The following is an 18012-nucleotide window of genomic DNA, read 5'->3' as shown; positions in this document are numbered from 1 at the left end:
GCTGGTTCTTGAAGGTAGAAGATTAGCCTGTTGAGCTATCATACCAGCTCCAGGGAAATTATCTGTTTATGGCTCCTACAGCGATTCTTACTTGATTGTTTTGGAACCTGAATATAGTTTCGGTCGTTTGCTGCCACATTTGCTCCTATTGCTATGAATGCCCTCTTACACATGTGGGACCTGCTTGAATCCCAGGTCCATCTCCCAGAACAGTATCTTTCACTTGTGATTTGCTTTAATTCTCATAGCTAGAACACTCACATTTTACACAGCAGCTCAGACACACCTCTGTGGGCATACACAACTGAAAAAGATGTTTTTACATGTTATATAGTTTCTTAGCTCTATTTTCTTTGTTTCTTTGTAGAACTGCTGGTAAAAAGTCACAGACTTGGATTTTATGATGTGTGTGTGTATGTATTTTAAACTGTAAAAGAAAAAAAGGCCTCCTGTGATCAAAGAAGCCAAAGATTTTTGCCCTCAGAAAATGTTATCCTTCCAGTCCCTAGTTCTGCATACCTGACAGTATGAGACCAGAAAGCATTTAAATTCTGTGGCCTTCGTACTGCCAGGAGCTTATGGTCCTTTCCAGTCGGCTTGAGCCCACTAATACTGCGTCTGTGATAGCCATATTCATTTTTCCTTTTTTTCCCCCATTTTTTTTTTTCTGTTTTAACAGTTAAGGAGAACATAAGAAATAAAAGAGGAGGGCTTGGCTGCATTGGAGAAGGCACTCTTATTTCCAGTTCACTCATTGAATTCGTTTTGGCTTACTGGTTAGCTGTCACTTTCCCAAAAGGAAATAGTCTTGTTCTATGTGAGGACATTTTACTCTAAGGTGAATTATGTATAAGGTGATGATTTGGTAAGTTTATCTGGAGTTGAAAACTTCCTATCTCCCAGTATCTATTACACCTCTTCTGTGTGTAATACATCTCTGTTACTTACAGTTTTGTGTAGACATGTGCTGTATAACAAGGGTGGGGAGCTGTTGGTTTTTTTCCTTTTTCCTGTCAAGGGCCATTTGGGTATTTATAACATTTTTCCCAGGCTATGCAAAATTTCAGCTTAAGCATTAATATGCTACAGATTTATGCAATTTTTGCTTTTTAAAAAAGATTTATTTATTTTTTATTAGAAAGTCAGATTTACAGAGAGCAGAAGAGATAAAGATCTTCCATTTGCTGGTTCATTCCCCAAGTGCCCCCAGTGACTGGAACTGAGCTGATCCAAAGCCCGGAGCCAGGAGCTTCTTCTGGGTCTCCCATGCGGGTGTAAGGTCCCAAGGCTTTGGGCAATCCTTTCATGATTTCCCAGGTTACAAGCAGGGAGCTGGATGGGAAGTTCAGGAGGTGGGACACGAACAGGCACCTACATGGGATCCTGGTACATGCAAGGCAAGGACTTAAGCTGCTAGGCTACCGCACTAGACCCAGATTTATTCAATTTTGAGTACTGCCTGAAGTTGGTTGTTTTGGCAGTACCAGACAAACTGACTTTATGGGCCTTCTGCAGCCCATGGACCAGACATTCCCCACCCTGCTGTATAGGTTTATAACTGAGGAGCAGTAGTCTGTTCCCCATACCCAGGGGTGCAGTAGGCTGTGCCATCCAGGTTTGCGTCCCTGCGTTATGTTCCTAAAGCAGTGGAAGTCTAAATGTCCCATTGTTACATGACAAATGACCAAATAAGCCTTTTGGAATTCTGATTACTATGTAATATTTAGAATCTTTTTTTTTTTTTTTGCTAAGAAGTTTGGTTTCTAATTAAAGCAAGTGAATTTATTTATTTGTTGTACGCCAAAACCAGGAAAAGTAATTATGTGAAAGGGAACTGTTTTTCCTTAGTTAAAGTATCTCCTTTATCCCCTGAGGTTGTCACCCACAGTCATTGGTTTTGGGCTTTCCCTTTATAGACATTTGTTTTTAAGATTTTTTTACTTTTACCTTTTCTATTGAAGAACTGAGATTTTTTGCCCTAAATATGCAGAGTTCCTGATTGGAATCTGGTGCTGCCATTTTTCCTTCAGTTACTTCTTCCCCACTTTTCCTAAGTTCTCCTCTTTCACTACCCCTTGGCACTTGCTAAGCTCCTGCATGCAGGCAGATTTCTCCTGGCTCACTCTCTGTGTCGTGAGCTCTCTCTAGGGGCTGATGGCTCTGTCGTGCCTTCCTCACTTATTAAAGGAAGAAATATCCTAGGAGCTGCCCTCTTTTCCCTTGGGAGACTCGTTCAGTCTTGGCTTCCGCTGTTTTGTCTGCAGATGACTCCATCATAACCTGAAATTTGATGACATTTACATGCTCTCAATTTACCTAGTTTTGCCTTTATCTCTGAAATTAGTTAGGTTTAAGTTTGACTATTATAAAAAAAAAAACTCAAAGTAGTAGCGTATCAAACTAGAAAAAGTTTGTTTTTCTCACTGCAGTGTTCTGGGGTGATGTGGCTATACCACGGTGATCGGGGAGCCCAGTCCGTCCGTCTGTTCTGCTGGTTTTGAGCCTGTAGCATCTACCTCTCTAAGATGGCTGCCCCACATGTAGCCATCACGTTTCATTTCTGCCAAGAAGAGGGAGGAAAGAAACAGAGGAAAGCATCTCCATGGCTCTGAGTACTCTTTACTCAAGGTTGCATGTGCCAAATATGCTTTCATCCCATTGGCCAGAAGTTCTTGACTCAGGCTGACCTTCCTGCAAATTAGACTGGGAGAGAAAGCCTTTATTTTTTAGCAACTGTTTATCCAGCTGAAAATCAGGTGTTTTTAAACTTTACAGAGACTGGGGAGGGATGGACACTACAGATAACGGGAGGTCCCTGACACCTCTCCCAGACTGTTAAGTTGATGGTAAATCTGAGCATTGTTTGTACCTTTATCACAGCGTTTGTCTTCGTGTTCCTTGCTTGATAGCATGCGTGTACTTTTCTGGTCATTCACAGGATAAAAAAAACTGAAACATTTAGCCCACCCCCTTCCTCCATTTCTCCACTCTCCCCACCTTAGTCAGAGGCCACATGGGCATACATTCCTCTCGACTATGTAAACAATATTAAAAATAAAATTTAATAATAGTTCTACATTAAAAATATGTATGATGGTAATTTTAATGGGTTACTATTGATTCTAAGTATTTCAAGTTAAAGCACAGTACAGGAAATGTTTTAAAAATTGATCTCCTATTATTGTATCTCAGTACTTAAAATATGTACATTTGTCTCAAGTTGAACCAATTCATGAAAAACTTAGTGATAGCTAATTGATGATTTCTATCCAGTGTGTATACACTCGATTTTTACTTTTAGGAAAGGGAAAACCTCTGAGAGGATAAAAATTTAATTCTGACAAATTTGCTTTGTGTGCTTGTTTTCCTTCCAGTGTGGCTGCACTCAGTGGAATAAAGCCTGCAGAAAACTGTCGTGGAGCAGACAGTGAAAGCCACTGTGGCCTGTGGAGCAGCAGGTGGTGATTTCTGTGCAGGTAACTAGCGTCCGATTCCCTTGCATGATCTGTAGAATCCAGCCCCAGACTGAGTGGCTTTTTCACTGGCTGCCCCTGTGATGGATGGTAATTTGGGATAATGAGCATGCAAGCCTTGAATGAGACTGATAAACGTGGAGAAAGATGCAGGATTCACAAGAGACACCCAGGGATGAGTTTGAGTCTTTTCTATTCAATTGAGATTTTGGAGAACACGTAGGCCCAGGCTTGATGGCTGTGTTACCCACTGGGTCATACCTGCTAATATGTACCTACTCATTTATTCATGTGCTTTGTATGTTTCTACCTCTTAAGACCTTGGGCAAGTCTCTTTGACTTCTTGAACTTCAGTCTGTCTCTAATGCAGGAACAATAAATGAGTTCAGAGGTGAGCTTAAGTGAGGTAAGAGGTCTGAAAGCCCTTATACAGTGTCTACTCACAGGAGATGTTCAACAAATGTCATTTTAAATTCACATAATCGCTTCATTTGGATCTTGCAAACTCCCAGGCGCCTTCTATCCTTCCCGCCTGCAATGACTGGTCAGGAGTTGGGGTTGGGGAAGGGGGGAATAATCAAACTAGATTCCATTATTGCCTTACCTCGTAACGGCATCATGAGCCAAAAAGAAAATTAAAATTTCTAACCATAAGGGAGAGTGTGCATATCCAGGCCAGCGAGTGTGGCAACCTGATCGGTGCCAAGTTCTGGGAGGTGATCAGCCTTGAACACAGCATTGACCCTCACTGGCACCTACCATGGTGACAGTGACCTGCAGCTCAACTGCATCTCTCTGTACTACAATGAAGCCACAGGTGACAAATACATTCCTCGTGCTATCTTGGTGGACTTAGAACCTGGGACCGTGGACTCTGTTTGCTCAGGTCCTTTTGGTCAGCTCTTCAGACCAGACAGCTTGGTTTTTGGTCAGTCTGGGACAGGCAACAACTGGGCCAAGGGGCACTACACAGAGGGAGCCGAGCTGGTCGACTCAGTCCTTGACGTGGTGCAAAGGAGGCCGAGAGCTGTGACTGCCTTCAGGACTTCCAGCTGACCCACTCATTTGGTGGGGGCATGGGCTTGGGCATGGGCACCCTGCTCATCAGCAAGATCTGAGAAGAGTATCCTGACTGCATTATGAACACCTTCAGCGTGGTGCCCTCACCCAAGGTGTCTGACATGGTCGTGGAGCCCTCCAGCACCACACTGTCTGTGCACCAGCTGGTGGAGGACACTAGTGAGACCTGCTTCGACAACAAGGCCTTGTATGACATCTGCTTCCACACCCTCAAACTGACCACGCCAACCTATGGCAGCCTCAGCTACCTCTTCTCTGCCACCATGAGCATGGTCACCACCTGCCTGCACTTCCCTGGCCAGCTCAACGCTGACCTGCACAAGCTGTCAGTCAACATGGTGCCCTTCCTGCATCTCTTCTTCTTCATGCCTGGTTTCACCCCTCTCACCAGCCGTGGAAGCCAGCAATACCAAGCCATCACTGTGTCAGAGCTTACCCAAAAGGTCTTTAACGGCAAGAACATGGTGACTGCCTGTGCCCCCCCCCCCCCAACATGGTTGCTACCTGACATAGCTGTGGTCTTCCGCAGCTGGATGTCCGTGAAGGAGGTGGATGAGCAGATGCTGAATGTGCAGAACAAGAACAGCAACTGCTTTGTGGAATGGATCCCCAACAATGTGAAGATGGCTGTGAGCGACATCCCACCCAGGGGCTCAAGATGACAGTCACCTTCATCGGCAACAGCACGGCCATCCAGGAGCTGTTCAGGTGTATCTCGGAGCAGTTCAGCACCGAGTTTCTGCACAAGGCCTTCCTGCACTGGTATATGGTGAGGATATGAACAAGATGGAGTTCACCGAAGCTGAGCAACATGAATGGCCTCCTCTCTGAGTCCCAGGAGTACCAGGATGCCACTACAGAAGAGGAAGAGGATTTTGGAGAGGAGGCCCCCAGGTGTCTCAGTCCCTTCTGCTGCCCTCCTCTCCCTCAGAATTTGTGTTGTGGCCTCTCATTTTGTTCTCTTGGAGGAGGGAGTGGGGATCTACAGCAGTGCCTGGCGTATAATAGGAGCTCAATAAATCTTTTGTTTGTTCAATGTCTCCTCTCTTACCACTCTGAGAAACCAAAATTCTGCCATGTATTTCCCTCTGGCGCCCGCTCCTCCCATATCTGTCCGGTTCATATTTTCTTTCTGTTTTCCAAAATAATACTCCCAAGGAGCTGGGTCATTTCCGCCATTCGGAACAAGCCATGGGCAGGGAATCCAGATAAGTCCAAGTAGTAGCCAAGGAAGGTGGGAAGAAGCCCATCACGTGCAGGTGTCTCGTGATCCTGCTCAGCTTCAGGAAGTGTTAGCAGTGTTATCTTCGTCCCCGGTCTCCCTCTAGATTCTGTCCTGAGCTCAACTTTTCTGTGTTTCATTTCTTCTGGACTGAAGGAGAAGGGCTGGCCTTGGTCCCTAAGTCCCCAGAAGCTCTCCCCACCCACATCCATCCCTGACATGGTGTGGGAAGGTTTGCCTGCCACTCAGAGGAGACAGGGTGCCGTGTCTGTAGCTTCTCATGTCTTCCTTCTGCCGTTCTTTGCCCCAAGCCTTTGGTTTTGTCCCACACTTCAGATTTCTATGTTGTGTTGAACTTGCTTTTTTTTTTTTTCATATTGAAAAGGTGACATTGCCCCAGGAGCCAAAAATAAACAGGAATTGAGAAAAATGGACATAATCTTGAAATAGAATTCATTTTTCTTAAAGTCACTGTTCCCAGTCACAAATCTTATTGGATGCATTACTCAGATACTGTCTCAGACTTCACATGGCTTATATATCCTTGTCATGCCAGTGTGTCTATATCCAAATATCCCTGATTTTGCATAGACTACATCATCTTGCAGATATACACATACATACACATATACATTCATACATACATGGGAAAGAACTGAATTATCCAAAATTTCAAATTTTTACCTCTGTATATGGATTTTTAGGTTGGTTTTCTTTATAGTTTTGTGCCTTATCAGCATTTTTGTCAGATGCTTTATTTTTATAATCAAGAAAACTAGTATAACCTTAATGGATCATAAAATGATTATACAGAAACCATATTCAAAGCTCTTTGATTTAACCTATAACTCAAATATTTTATAACCTATAACTCTAATATTTTATATTGTGCTAGCTCGTGCCCGTGACGAAGATGTGGAGCTGAATTGCTGTGAATAACGTAGATGAACAATAGCTAACAAAAAAATAGAGAGATTGACTGACTCTTGGCATGGTGGTCTGTGGATAGGAATCCCTACTCATCTTCTCTGAGTTTTTAAATTTTTGTGAGGATAGGATTGCTAACTATCATAAGCAGAAGCAGGCTTTAGAAGATGGTTCTTTTGGGCCCGGCGTGATAGAGTAATGGTTAAGGTCCTCGCCTTGAACATACCGGGATCCCATATCGGCACCAGTTCCAATCCTGGCAGCTCCACTTCCCATCCAGCTCCCTGCTTGTGGCCTGGGAAAAGCAGTCGAGGACGGCCTAAAGGCTTGGGACCCTTCATCCACGTGGGAGACCTGGAAGAAGCTCCTGGCTCCTGGCTTTGGATTGGATCGGCGCAGCACCGGCCGTTACTGCTCACTTGGGGAGTGAATCTTCCTCTCTGTCTCTCCTCCTCTCTGTCTGTACATCTGCCTTTCCACTAAAATGAATAAATCTTTAAAAAAAGACTGATTCTGAATATACCAGAAAAATTATATATAAAATATATATATGTATATATAAGAAGATGGTTCTTTTTCTCATATTGTTCTGTATGTTCCAAGCTAACTGGTTCCTTTCTTGGGTTCCAGCCAAAGGATGAAGTATTTCCTGGACCCAAAGAGGTCTGAGACCTCAGAGTGATCAGGTGCCTTATCATACGACAAAGCCCAAGTCTTCCTGAACTTTTATTTCTCCTTGTCTTGTGTCCTCAGGTGCTGATATCCACACCTTCCAGGTTCCTAGGGCCTCTGGTTTCAGTTTGGGACATATACCAGATGAAATGAGAAATGACAAGTCAGTAGTAGCAGCCAGTTAAGATATGACCTTGTAAGTGGGCTGGAGCTGGCCTTGGGCTGTCACTATAGAATTGTCCACACTTGGGCATTTGAGTGTGGGGCTTTTCTTAGGGCAAGCTATAAGTATAACTCATGTACTTATAGTCATAAGCATAGAGGTGAGCATCTTAATGATTAAATAACTGTATAACAATTCTTGGGTATCTCTGGAGATGGTATTTAACTGTTGAGTATGTCAGCACAGAGATACTGTTTATCATAATTCTGAGACATTTTCTTTCTGCTTAATAAATAGCTGCTGCTCTTAGTCCTGTTACCGTCTTTACTCCCCTTGACCCTAGCCCTAGGGTCATTCCTGATCCAAGTAAATGGGAAGTTCTGGGTCAGACCCCCAGCATTCTATTGCAGTACTGTGACTCCCATTAGGGTTCATAGCTCAAGATGAGGTGTGTAATATTTTGACCATTGTCTTTGAGTATGTATAACATATTTAAAATCTCATTTGTCATCGTAAAGATTTCAGTTTTGTGACCTTTCGTAATTATTAGTAACACAGAAGATAAAGTTCTATTGGACAGTAACATGAAACTAGTAAATGCATTTATTTCTGGAAGTAGATTTAACTGGTGTAACTAGGTGTGTACAATGAGATCTATACTGCCAGTATTTGTCACCAAATGTAATATGATAACATTTTTGACAATATATCTTTTTCTATAGCCAGAAATAATATGATTGTACTAGACTTGGAAATATAAGAATATATAAAAGCATAAACTAAAATGATCACAAACTCATAATTCAGAAAAAACTAAGCATTCTATAATATTTACTTATGATAATGTTTTTCTTGTGTTTCTTTTCCCTTTTCCTACTCCTTCTTCTCAATAAATGCTACGTTTATGTGTTTATTTTATTTAGGTTGCTCTTTGTTTATACCAGTACAGCCTTCATCCCAGTGTTAGATATTCCTTCTTATGCCAGCCTCACTGTTAATTGGATAATTTAATCCATTTACATTTAATGTAATAACTGAGAGGAAGGACTTACCTGTGACATTGTCCTATTTGCTATCTCTGTTTAATGTCATTTTTTGTTCTTCAGTTTCTCCATTAGTGCTTTCATTCACGTTACATATGTATTTTCCATGTACCCTTTCAATTCTCTTCTTGTGTCTTTTTCTATATATTTTTGAGTTGCTTTCCAAGATGAGATTGCTGTAGTGATTATACCTAACATCTTAATTTGTAAGAATCTAGTTCAGAAGAATAGTGATATAATTTTAACAACATATTAAACATGTGATTCCCTGTAATTCTTACCTACCCCATTATGCTGTCATTATGACAAGTTTTATTTTTATAGCTGTGTGCCCACAACAGATTTATACATACTGATTTATGTAGTGGTCTTCTGGATCAGATAACAAAAGGGAGATTACAAAGGAAAATGACATTAGACTATCTTTTATGTTTAACACACATAGTTCATTACCGTAGTTCTTTATTTCTTCACATTATTTCAAGTTAATGTCTGGTTTACTTTTGCTTCAGCCTGCAATATTTTTATAGGGCATATTTGCTAGCAATGGATTCAGTTTTTATTTATCTGGAGTTGTATTAATTTTGCCTGTAGTTTCAAAGAACAGTCTTGCAGAATCTAGAATTCATTGTTGACAGTTATATTCTGTATGTACATTTGTATTCTGAATATATTCTGAAAGTGACATTTCATAACTTCTGTGCTCCATAGTTACTGATGAGAATATCTTTTAACCTTGTTAGAAGTATTCTTTTAAAATATTTTAAATGGTTGTGTTATTTTACATTCTGTGGTTGTACCGTGATTTATTTATCTTTATCTCTATGGTATTGTGGTTTGCTAAAAATCATATAAATAATGACACATGTTTATCTGAAATGCTACATCTCTGTGTCCCTCTTCACATGTTCATCTGAATGCTGAGTGGAGATCCAGGTTAATAAAGCAGGCGGTGGAGATGAACAAGTCAGAAAGAAAGATTGTTAGGAAATCATCTTGCATGAGAGGCACGCACAATTTGGCAGTCTGTGTTTAAGTACCCCTCTCCCCATCCCCCGACTCTTATACTTAGCTAGCCGAGCTTTAACCGATTTTAAATAACCGAGGAAGGCATTGTGATGGAGCACTCAAGCTCACCCTCTGGCCTGAACTGGAGGTTGCTTTCTAGCCTTCTTGAGTTTTTGCAACAATTTTATTGACATAATTCACACATCATCTAACTCACCTATTTAAAATGTACATTTCAGTGATATGTGAGCGTATTCAGAGTTCATCAGCTATGATCATGTTTTATTTTGCAATATTTCATTACCCCCAAGAAGAACGTTGCATCCTGTAGCATTCAATTTCCATCTCTTTCACTTCCCCTTCCCCACAAGTCTTAGGCAGCCCATAGATTCATGTCCGTAGATATGTTTGTAACACTTCTTCTAATGGGAATGGTGTGATATTATGTTTTATGGCTGTTAGCCATGGCATTTTCATGTTGCAGTATAAATAAGTTTTTCACTTCTATGTCAGAATAATATTCCATTGTATGTATTTTCCAGCATTTTGCTTATCCACTCATTATTTGGTAAATGCTTGCATTGTTTTGGTGTTTTTTACTTCTATAAAAAACAAAGCCATAAAAATTCAAGTACAAAATTTCTGTGTGCATGTGTTTTCAATTCCCTTGGGAGAAATAGAGTTGGAAATGACCTTCGAGGGTCACATGGTGACTCTATAATGAACCTTAACAGAAAGGCCAGATTGTTCCCAATGTGTTGGCACAGTTCTGTGTTTCCATCAGCAGGTTATGAGGGTCTGTACTTTCCTCAGATTCCCCACCCCTCTTTATTGTTTTTATTGCAGCCATCTTAGCAGGTGTAAAGTATGGTTTTCATTTCCTTTTGATTTTTAAAAATGATTTCTTATGTTTTTTTCCTTGTGATTTTCCTTTGTATTCTCCTGATGGCTGGTAAGAAGGAACATCTGTTCATGGGCTTATTGGCCATTTATTTCTTCTTTGGAGAAATATCTGTTCAGATCTTTTGCCATTTTTAGTTGATCAGTATCTGTTATTGCATTCTGAACCTTTGGATATTTCAGGTGTAAGCCATCCTATATCACTTGTGTAATTTGCAGATATTCTTTCTATACTGAGGATTGCCTTTTCTCTGTTTTGGGATTCCTGGCTAAGGCAGAGCTTCTTGAAGGTGATCTCAGAAAGTATTATTTGCTCTTGGAGACAGGTTTCTCTCTGGGAGAACATGTCAGAAGCTGGAAATGTGTTTCATTTTAAAGACTAGAGAAAGCACAGCTCTGTTTATGTTGTTCTTTGAGGAGAGAATATGCTCCAACAGGAGAAGGTTTGCAGTAATCTGTGAAGTCTTGCTGAATTCAGTACAAGAGTGTTGTTCACAGTAGGGGAATTCCCACTTTAACTCTGAGCATGTGATCTCATTGTAATGCTTCTATGCCTTCCACCTTTTTTTTTTTTTTTCAGTTCTTTTTATTCTCCTGGTCTACTGAAGAGTCAGAGGTGGAGAGGACTGCTCCTTGCTGTCAGGCTACATCAGACTTGGGGATGAGGGACAGTCATTGGATGACACCTTAGAGACCCCAATATGGAGAAGAATATTCCCAGGTGTTACATGAGTGTTTTTGATCATTCTGAAACATTTTCAGCTTCGTTGTACCAGGGCTGAGAAAATCTTTCCAAGGTCGTTTGGCTGATCAAGTCTACCTTAGTGCATCCACACACACAGACACTTGCTGCAAACCAAAGCTTGACCAGGAGAGTGTCCAACTTGCCCTGCTTTCCGTCTTCTGATAAGGCCTTCCACATCCTCCACTGGCCTAAATGAGCTGGCTGAAATGTCCCCCATATGTGTTTGGGCATGCCGTCCACTGCACAGGCATCAGCAACTGAGGAGTTATGATACATGCGCTTCAAGGTTGGACCACATATATTTTTACTTCTCCTGTGGCTGGGATTTGAATACAACACTCTAGTTGAGGAGTCCCCAAATAAATCTGCCTGGGGTCAACTCAGACTTGATGCTGTGTACTCCAGCCAGTGACGAGTCAAGTTCTGTCTTGATACCATAGGTGCTGTGGCCCAGCTTGATGTAGCCCACCCAGTGACCCTGACCATCACAGATGGATACTGTAGCCTAGCCCAGTCAGGAATGCCCCCGGATCCAGCTTTTGTGTATATCGGAAGGTGGGGGATGATGCTATTTAGTCTAGCCCAGGTCTCCCATGTGACTGTTGCCTTGGCCAGACCCAGATATGCCCTCTGGTTTCCCCTTTCTATGAGCTCCCTGTCAGGCTCCCTCACCTATGAATGCAGTGGCCCTTTTCATGGAAGCCACCAAAAGTTGTTTCTCCCCGTCAAATGTGCCCTCAGCCTCTGTCCCTCCTACTTGCCTCTAGGCCCTTTCCCAGGGCAATCTGCAGCACCACCACTCCCACCCCCCACCACCAACCTGGGGCTGGAGTGGTGTGTCCTGGTGCAGCATCCTCCATCTCCAATTGCAGGGATCCCATATTAGTGCTGGTTCATGTCCCAGCTCCTGAACCTTCCCGTCCAGCTCCCTGCTTGTGGCCTGGCAAAGCAGTTGAGGACAGCCCAAAACCTTGGGACCCTGCACCTGCGAGGGAGACCTGGAAGAAGCTCCTGGCTCCCGGCTTTGGATCGGCTCAGCTCCATCCTTTGTGGTCTTCTAGGCAGTGAGCCAGCAGATGAAAGATCATTCTTTCTGTCCTCTGTAAATTTGCCTTTCCAAAAAAAAAAAAAAAAAGTAAATCCTTAAAAAAGCAAAGTAGAATAGGCAAGTATGATGGCACACTGGTATAGTTAACACAGATTTGTCATTAACCATGCCCAGAACGCCCTGCAGCTCTTGGTTATTTTTCTGCTAGGTACAAGGCAACCTAAGCAGTTGCCTATAGCTGGGGGAGCCTTCCATCTTTTTTTTTTTTTTAAGATTTATTTATTTTTTGCAGTTCTTTGTGGCCAAATGGGCCCAACTGGAAATCATAATGCTAAGGGAAATGAGCCAATCCCAAAAGGTTAGATACCACATGTTTGCCTTAATTTAAGATAATATGATGTTATGTATAACATGTTATTTTATGTATGTTATGTTATATGTTGTGTATAAACTAAAATTGAAATGTCAGTGAGGTGACCACAGTATGTGGTTAAGAACTCGCATTTGTTTTTAGCATACTGGTTACTCAATACTATGTCAATTAATTCCATAACGAAGTTACTTGTTGCTGATGGTATGTTGGAGCTTTTAATTGATCGGGATGATACTCTGCTGTTTCTGCCTTCAGACCAGACAGGGTCTCCCTAAGAAGCTGATGAACTTGACTGGACTATAAGATGCTGGACTCTATGTTTAGTATATGCTTGCAAACAGGGAATCTCAACTAAACTTGAACTGTGGTTATGCAACAAGGTGGAGGAATCCACTATGGGGGGAGGGGTGGGGAGAATCCCAGTACCTATGAAACTGTGTCACATAATACAATGTAATTAATGAATGAATAAGTATAAAAAATTAAAAATACAATGTAATTAAGGAAAAAAGGAAGGAAAAAAAGATTTATTTATTTTTGTTGGAAAGTCAGATATACAGAGAGGAGAGACAGAGAGGAGGATCTTCCACCCGATGATTGACTCCCCAAGTGACAGCAGCGGCTGGTACTATGCCAATCCAAAGCCAGGAGCCAGGGACTTCCTCCAAGTCTCCCACGTGGATGAAGGGTCCCAAGGCTTTGGGCTGTCCTTGACTGCTTTCCCATGCCACAAGCAGGGAGCTGGATGGGAAGTGGAGCTGCTAGGATTAGAACCGGCGCCGATATGGGATCCTGGTGTGTTCAAGGCGAGGACTTTAGCTGCTAGGCCACTGCACCAGGCCTGAGCCTTCCATCTTTGATAGGCTCAAGTTCCCTTCTCAGAAGTCACACTGGGAATTCTTCATGGTCAGGGGGAACCCAGCTTTTGCCCAGGCTCATTGGAGTTTCTGCTGTACTTGAGTAGTTATCTTAGATCAATATGAACTTTGCCAATGATTCTCTCAATCAATGTGAGGATCCAAACCAGAACTAAGAATTATACCAGCTCACTCACTACCCTCATAACCAAAAGGGAATTCCTTTAACTCCTTGATGCTCAATTTTCTTATCTGTGAAATGAAGAGACACATTTCCCCAGAGCCTCATTAATGTTACATGAGGATCAAATGTGAGAGCCTCGTAAAGGAGTGTGTGTAAAATGCAAAGCAAATTTTGAGTTTTGTTACCATTCCAGCTGGTATTCATAGACACTGGTATTCATATAAAGTGTGGTATATTCAGATCAAATTTAGCAAATGCAGTGTGAATAAGAATTAAAACCATAAATCTCAAGGCAAAGTTTTAAGCTTTAATGTGGAATGACTGAATTTTTTCATTTCCAAGTGACTGAGGGAAATATGGCACACAGAGGAAAGTAGCAAATGAAAGGCCTGCCGCAGGGGCACACTGAGAATGTTGAGAGAGCAACAAGGTCAGTTAAACTGCAGAGATTTGAGTGCAGGCAAGAGTCCCCGGGGGTATAATCACCTCATGCCAGATGTTGGAAAGTATTGAAGCAGCTCTGGCTTCACTGCTGAACAAGGTAGAGTGGCATTAGAGTACATGAGCCAAGCAATGTGTTCTCACCTGTGTGCTTTAAAATCTCTCTCTGACTGCCAGAAAGATACTAATTGGAGGCAAGAACAGAAATAGGATGTGTTCGAAGGCTGCCATAATCACCCAAAGCAGATGTGAAGAGGACGTGAGTGGGAGCAATCTATATACTGAGATGGGGTCAGATGGAGGACAGATTTTAAATGTGGAACCAGAATGACATTGTGAGAAGGAGGGGAGCCAAGGCTGATTCTAATGACTTAACATTTGGAAGGAAGTGGGCATGCCCACTGGTATAGCAGGGTGTAGGAGGGAATTACAAGAGCTTAGTCGTGGGTAGGTTGTGTCGGAGATGGGGTTGTGCTCTGAGCTGTCCTGGTAGAGATGGGAGAACTGAGTTGGATGTACTGATCTGAAATTCAGGAGAGGTTACCTTCTCCCTCATCCTCTGTTTTCTTGTCAGGAAAACAACTACACAGTTTGGTGTTTTTTTTTTTTAGAAAAATTTATTTTATTTTTGATAATGTTTACATAGTTGAGAAGAAGGTATACCTATGTGGACCAGTGATTAGGGTGGGGAGGACCAAGGTATGGGGAAAGTGGATGAGACAATTGCTTCCAGTTTTTTATCTTCCTGTATTGGGTGAAGGGTGATAGTAGGGAGGAGGGTCACTCCTAGTAGCCTAACCACATCAATACCTGGCGGTTGTGGACGGCCACCCTATGTCATTCCAGGGTCCCCGATGTGGAGCATGTTCCGAGGGTACTGCTTAAGTGGTTTCGATAGTTCTGAGATGTTGCTTCTGTTGTTTCAAGGTTGAGGAAATCCTTCCAAGGTCCATTAGCTGACATAGTCCACCCTAGAGTCTCCATTCGCCCAGATACTTGCTGTCAAAACTTGGCCAGGAGAGTTGTCCAATTTGTTCTTCCCTCCAAGGTACTTGATGTCCTCTGCATGCCTCAATGAACTTGTTGTCATCCCCCCCATATACATCTGGGCATGCCATCTGCTACAAAGGTTTCAGTAATTGAGGAGATCCAGTTCTAACACATATACTCCATGGTCAGATCACAGATCCTGGGGTGTTCCCTGTGGCGGAGTTTTGACACTAGCAGTCTAATTGGAGGAGTCCTCAAAAACCTTGCCAGAAGTGACCTCAGACCTGACTCCTGTGTGTGCCAGCCAATGCGGGGTCTGACTCAAGTTGTTACCCACATCAGACTACGCGTTTACTGATGGTTGCAGTTGTCCATCTCCTGTGCAAGCCGACATGCTGTAGTCCAGTCGAACCCTGCCACCACACACACCCAGTCCTCATGCACACCAGTGGTAACTGAAATCTAGTCAGAGTAACCTCCAATAATCCCCACTAGGTCCACCAGCCGCAATTCCTGCATATGTGCAGCAGGCTGGTCCAGTCCATCCCACATGCCATTTGTTTCCTGTACATATCAGTGAGTGTTGGAGTCTAGCTCACACTCATGCCAGGGGGTGCTGCTGCATGTTCAGCCAGGCCTACCCCCAGCCCTGGTTCTCATGTTCACCAATTGGAGCTGCAACCTGTCAGAGAAGTACCCACAGTTTCCCTACTAGGCCTGTTCCCAGCCCCGGATCTTGCACTTTACAGGAAATACTGTATTCTGGTCTGACAAGGCTTGCCCTCAGTCCCAGCACTTGCCAGCAAAACCTGACTAGTCTGCATGCACTGCCCATGCATGTACCATTGGATACGGATGCTTAGTTGAGCCTGGCTCTGCCTCTAACCCAGCTTGTATGCAGGCCAATGGGTTTTGTAGCCCTGCCCAGGCTGATCTGCCCCAAGTCCCAGCTCTCACACTCATCAGCGGGAGTGATGACCCAGCAGGGAAGCCCCACAGTGCCCCTACTGGGCTTGCCCCCCACCCCAAGTGTTACATGTGCTGTGGAGCTTGGCTGGGCTTGACTAGCCCCTCATGCTGGTGGGTGCTACAGCCTAGCCTGGCCCAGTGAGCCCCCGGTCTCAATACTAATGTTAACTGGCTGACGTCGGAGCCCAACCTGTCCTGTCCTGTACACTGTCCTGGTTCTCACATCTGCCAGTGAACTGTGCTGTGAACTGGCCCAGCTTGGCCCTCAGTGCTGAGCCACGTATATGACAGCAGACTACAGAGTTGTTTTAAGGGATAACTGAATAAAGTCACTAGCTTCTAGTGTAGTTTCTGTGACAGAAAACATGTTTTTAAAAATGGAAACTGGTAGGAAAATAATGAGCTCTCAAAGCCGCCCATGCCCTAATCCCCTGAAACTGTGACCTGAATTCACAAAGGCCCTCCAGGGATGTGGTTGATTAAAGGATCTTGAAATGTCCGGAGACCTTGGGAGATCCTGGAAGGGCTGGTTTATCATGGGTTTATATGTAAGTGAGGTAGGAGATGAGAGGCATGATGAGCCCATTATACTTCATTCCTTTTGCTCTCTGTGCAGATCAGATTTACAGAGAGAAAGGAAAGACAAAGATACCATCCATCTACTCCCCAAGTGGCTGCAACGTATCTTCATATTGGGCCAGCTCCAGCCATTGTGGCTGAGCCAGTCCAAAGCCAGGAGCATCTTCCAGGTCTCCCACGTGGGTGCAGAGTGGTGACTCCCATGTGGGTGCCTAGGTTTGAGCCATCCTCTACTGCTTTCTCATGCCACAAGCAATTAGCTAGCTAGGGTGAAGCATCCAGGACATGAACGAGTGTCCATATAGGATCCCGGTACTGAAGTGAAAGGATTAATCAATTCAGTCAGCATGCCTGGCCCAGAAAGGAAGATAGTTCAGTAGCTAAGAATACTCTGCTTAAAATTGTGCAGTAATCAAAATAATTTCTTTTTGAAACAATAAGAGTTGATTGAGTAGATAACTGAGTCAACAGTATCCCAGATAAACACACAGTAACATAATTCTCAAAATTTCAACAAATCAAAATCTGTGAGGGCAGTAGACATGGCAGTATGTGATAGGCCTCTGCTAAGATTAACAAAAGCCCACTAAGCACAAAGCAGGAAAAAATGAGAAGTTATGACCAAAAAAAAAAAAATCAACCAAACACTTCAGATTAGAAATATAATCAGGCTGTAAAGTAGCAAGCACACAGTTTTTCTTCACAAACTGAGGAGGAGATCACAGTGCCTTGATGTATTTCTGTGAAGGCCCTAAACTTTCAGGGAATAGAACTGCAGGCTTCCACAACTGAAAGGAAACAAAACAGACTACTTTCAAAAAAACAAGTCTAGTACCAGATAGATGCTAATTTTATGGAATACTTACTGAGGAAGCTACACATACTTCATAATGATAGTCCAAATTAGAAAATCTTATTTAAAGAGTAATTTTTAAATGTATAAACTATTTATTTTAGAGGCAGAAAGAGGATTGGGGACAGACAGAGCTGGCATCTGCCGATTCCCATCCTGAAGGACCACAGCAACTGAAGGACTGAACTGGAAGGTGGGAACTCAATCCAGGCCAGCCACTTTTGGGGCAGGAACTCAGTGACCAGAGTTGTTGCCGCTGTCTCCCAGGCTCTGCATTAGCAGGAAGCCAGAGTCAGGACCTAGAGCTGGGTATGAAACTGAAGCACTTCCCCTGGGGCCTGGGTTTCTTCTCAACTAGTGTCTTACCCACAAGGGCAGACTTAGCCACTATGATGGACAAAACACTATAAATATTCTACTTTTAAAATAATTTCTGAAAATGATTAATTGACTTGAGAGGCAGAGAGAGAAAGAAATGAGATTCT

At 43.0% G+C, this 18012-nt stretch overlaps 2 pseudogenes; both read left to right on the top strand.

Moving 5' to 3' along the window:
* The window catches only part of LOC131479868 (peroxisomal bifunctional enzyme-like), a 46050-nt pseudogene that overhangs the window by 5225 nt on the left and 22813 nt on the right, over nucleotides 1–18012 (top strand).
* On the top strand, nucleotides 4088–6429 carry LOC131479926 (tubulin beta chain-like; annotated as a pseudogene).

The sequence above is a fragment of the Ochotona princeps genome, chromosome 3 (genome assembly GCF_030435755.1).
Source record: "Ochotona princeps isolate mOchPri1 chromosome 3, mOchPri1.hap1, whole genome shotgun sequence".
Taxonomy (NCBI): Eukaryota; Metazoa; Chordata; class Mammalia; order Lagomorpha; family Ochotonidae; genus Ochotona; species Ochotona princeps.
Note: the sequence above shows the minus strand (reverse complement) of the source record. Positions and strands in the feature narration are given on the sequence as shown.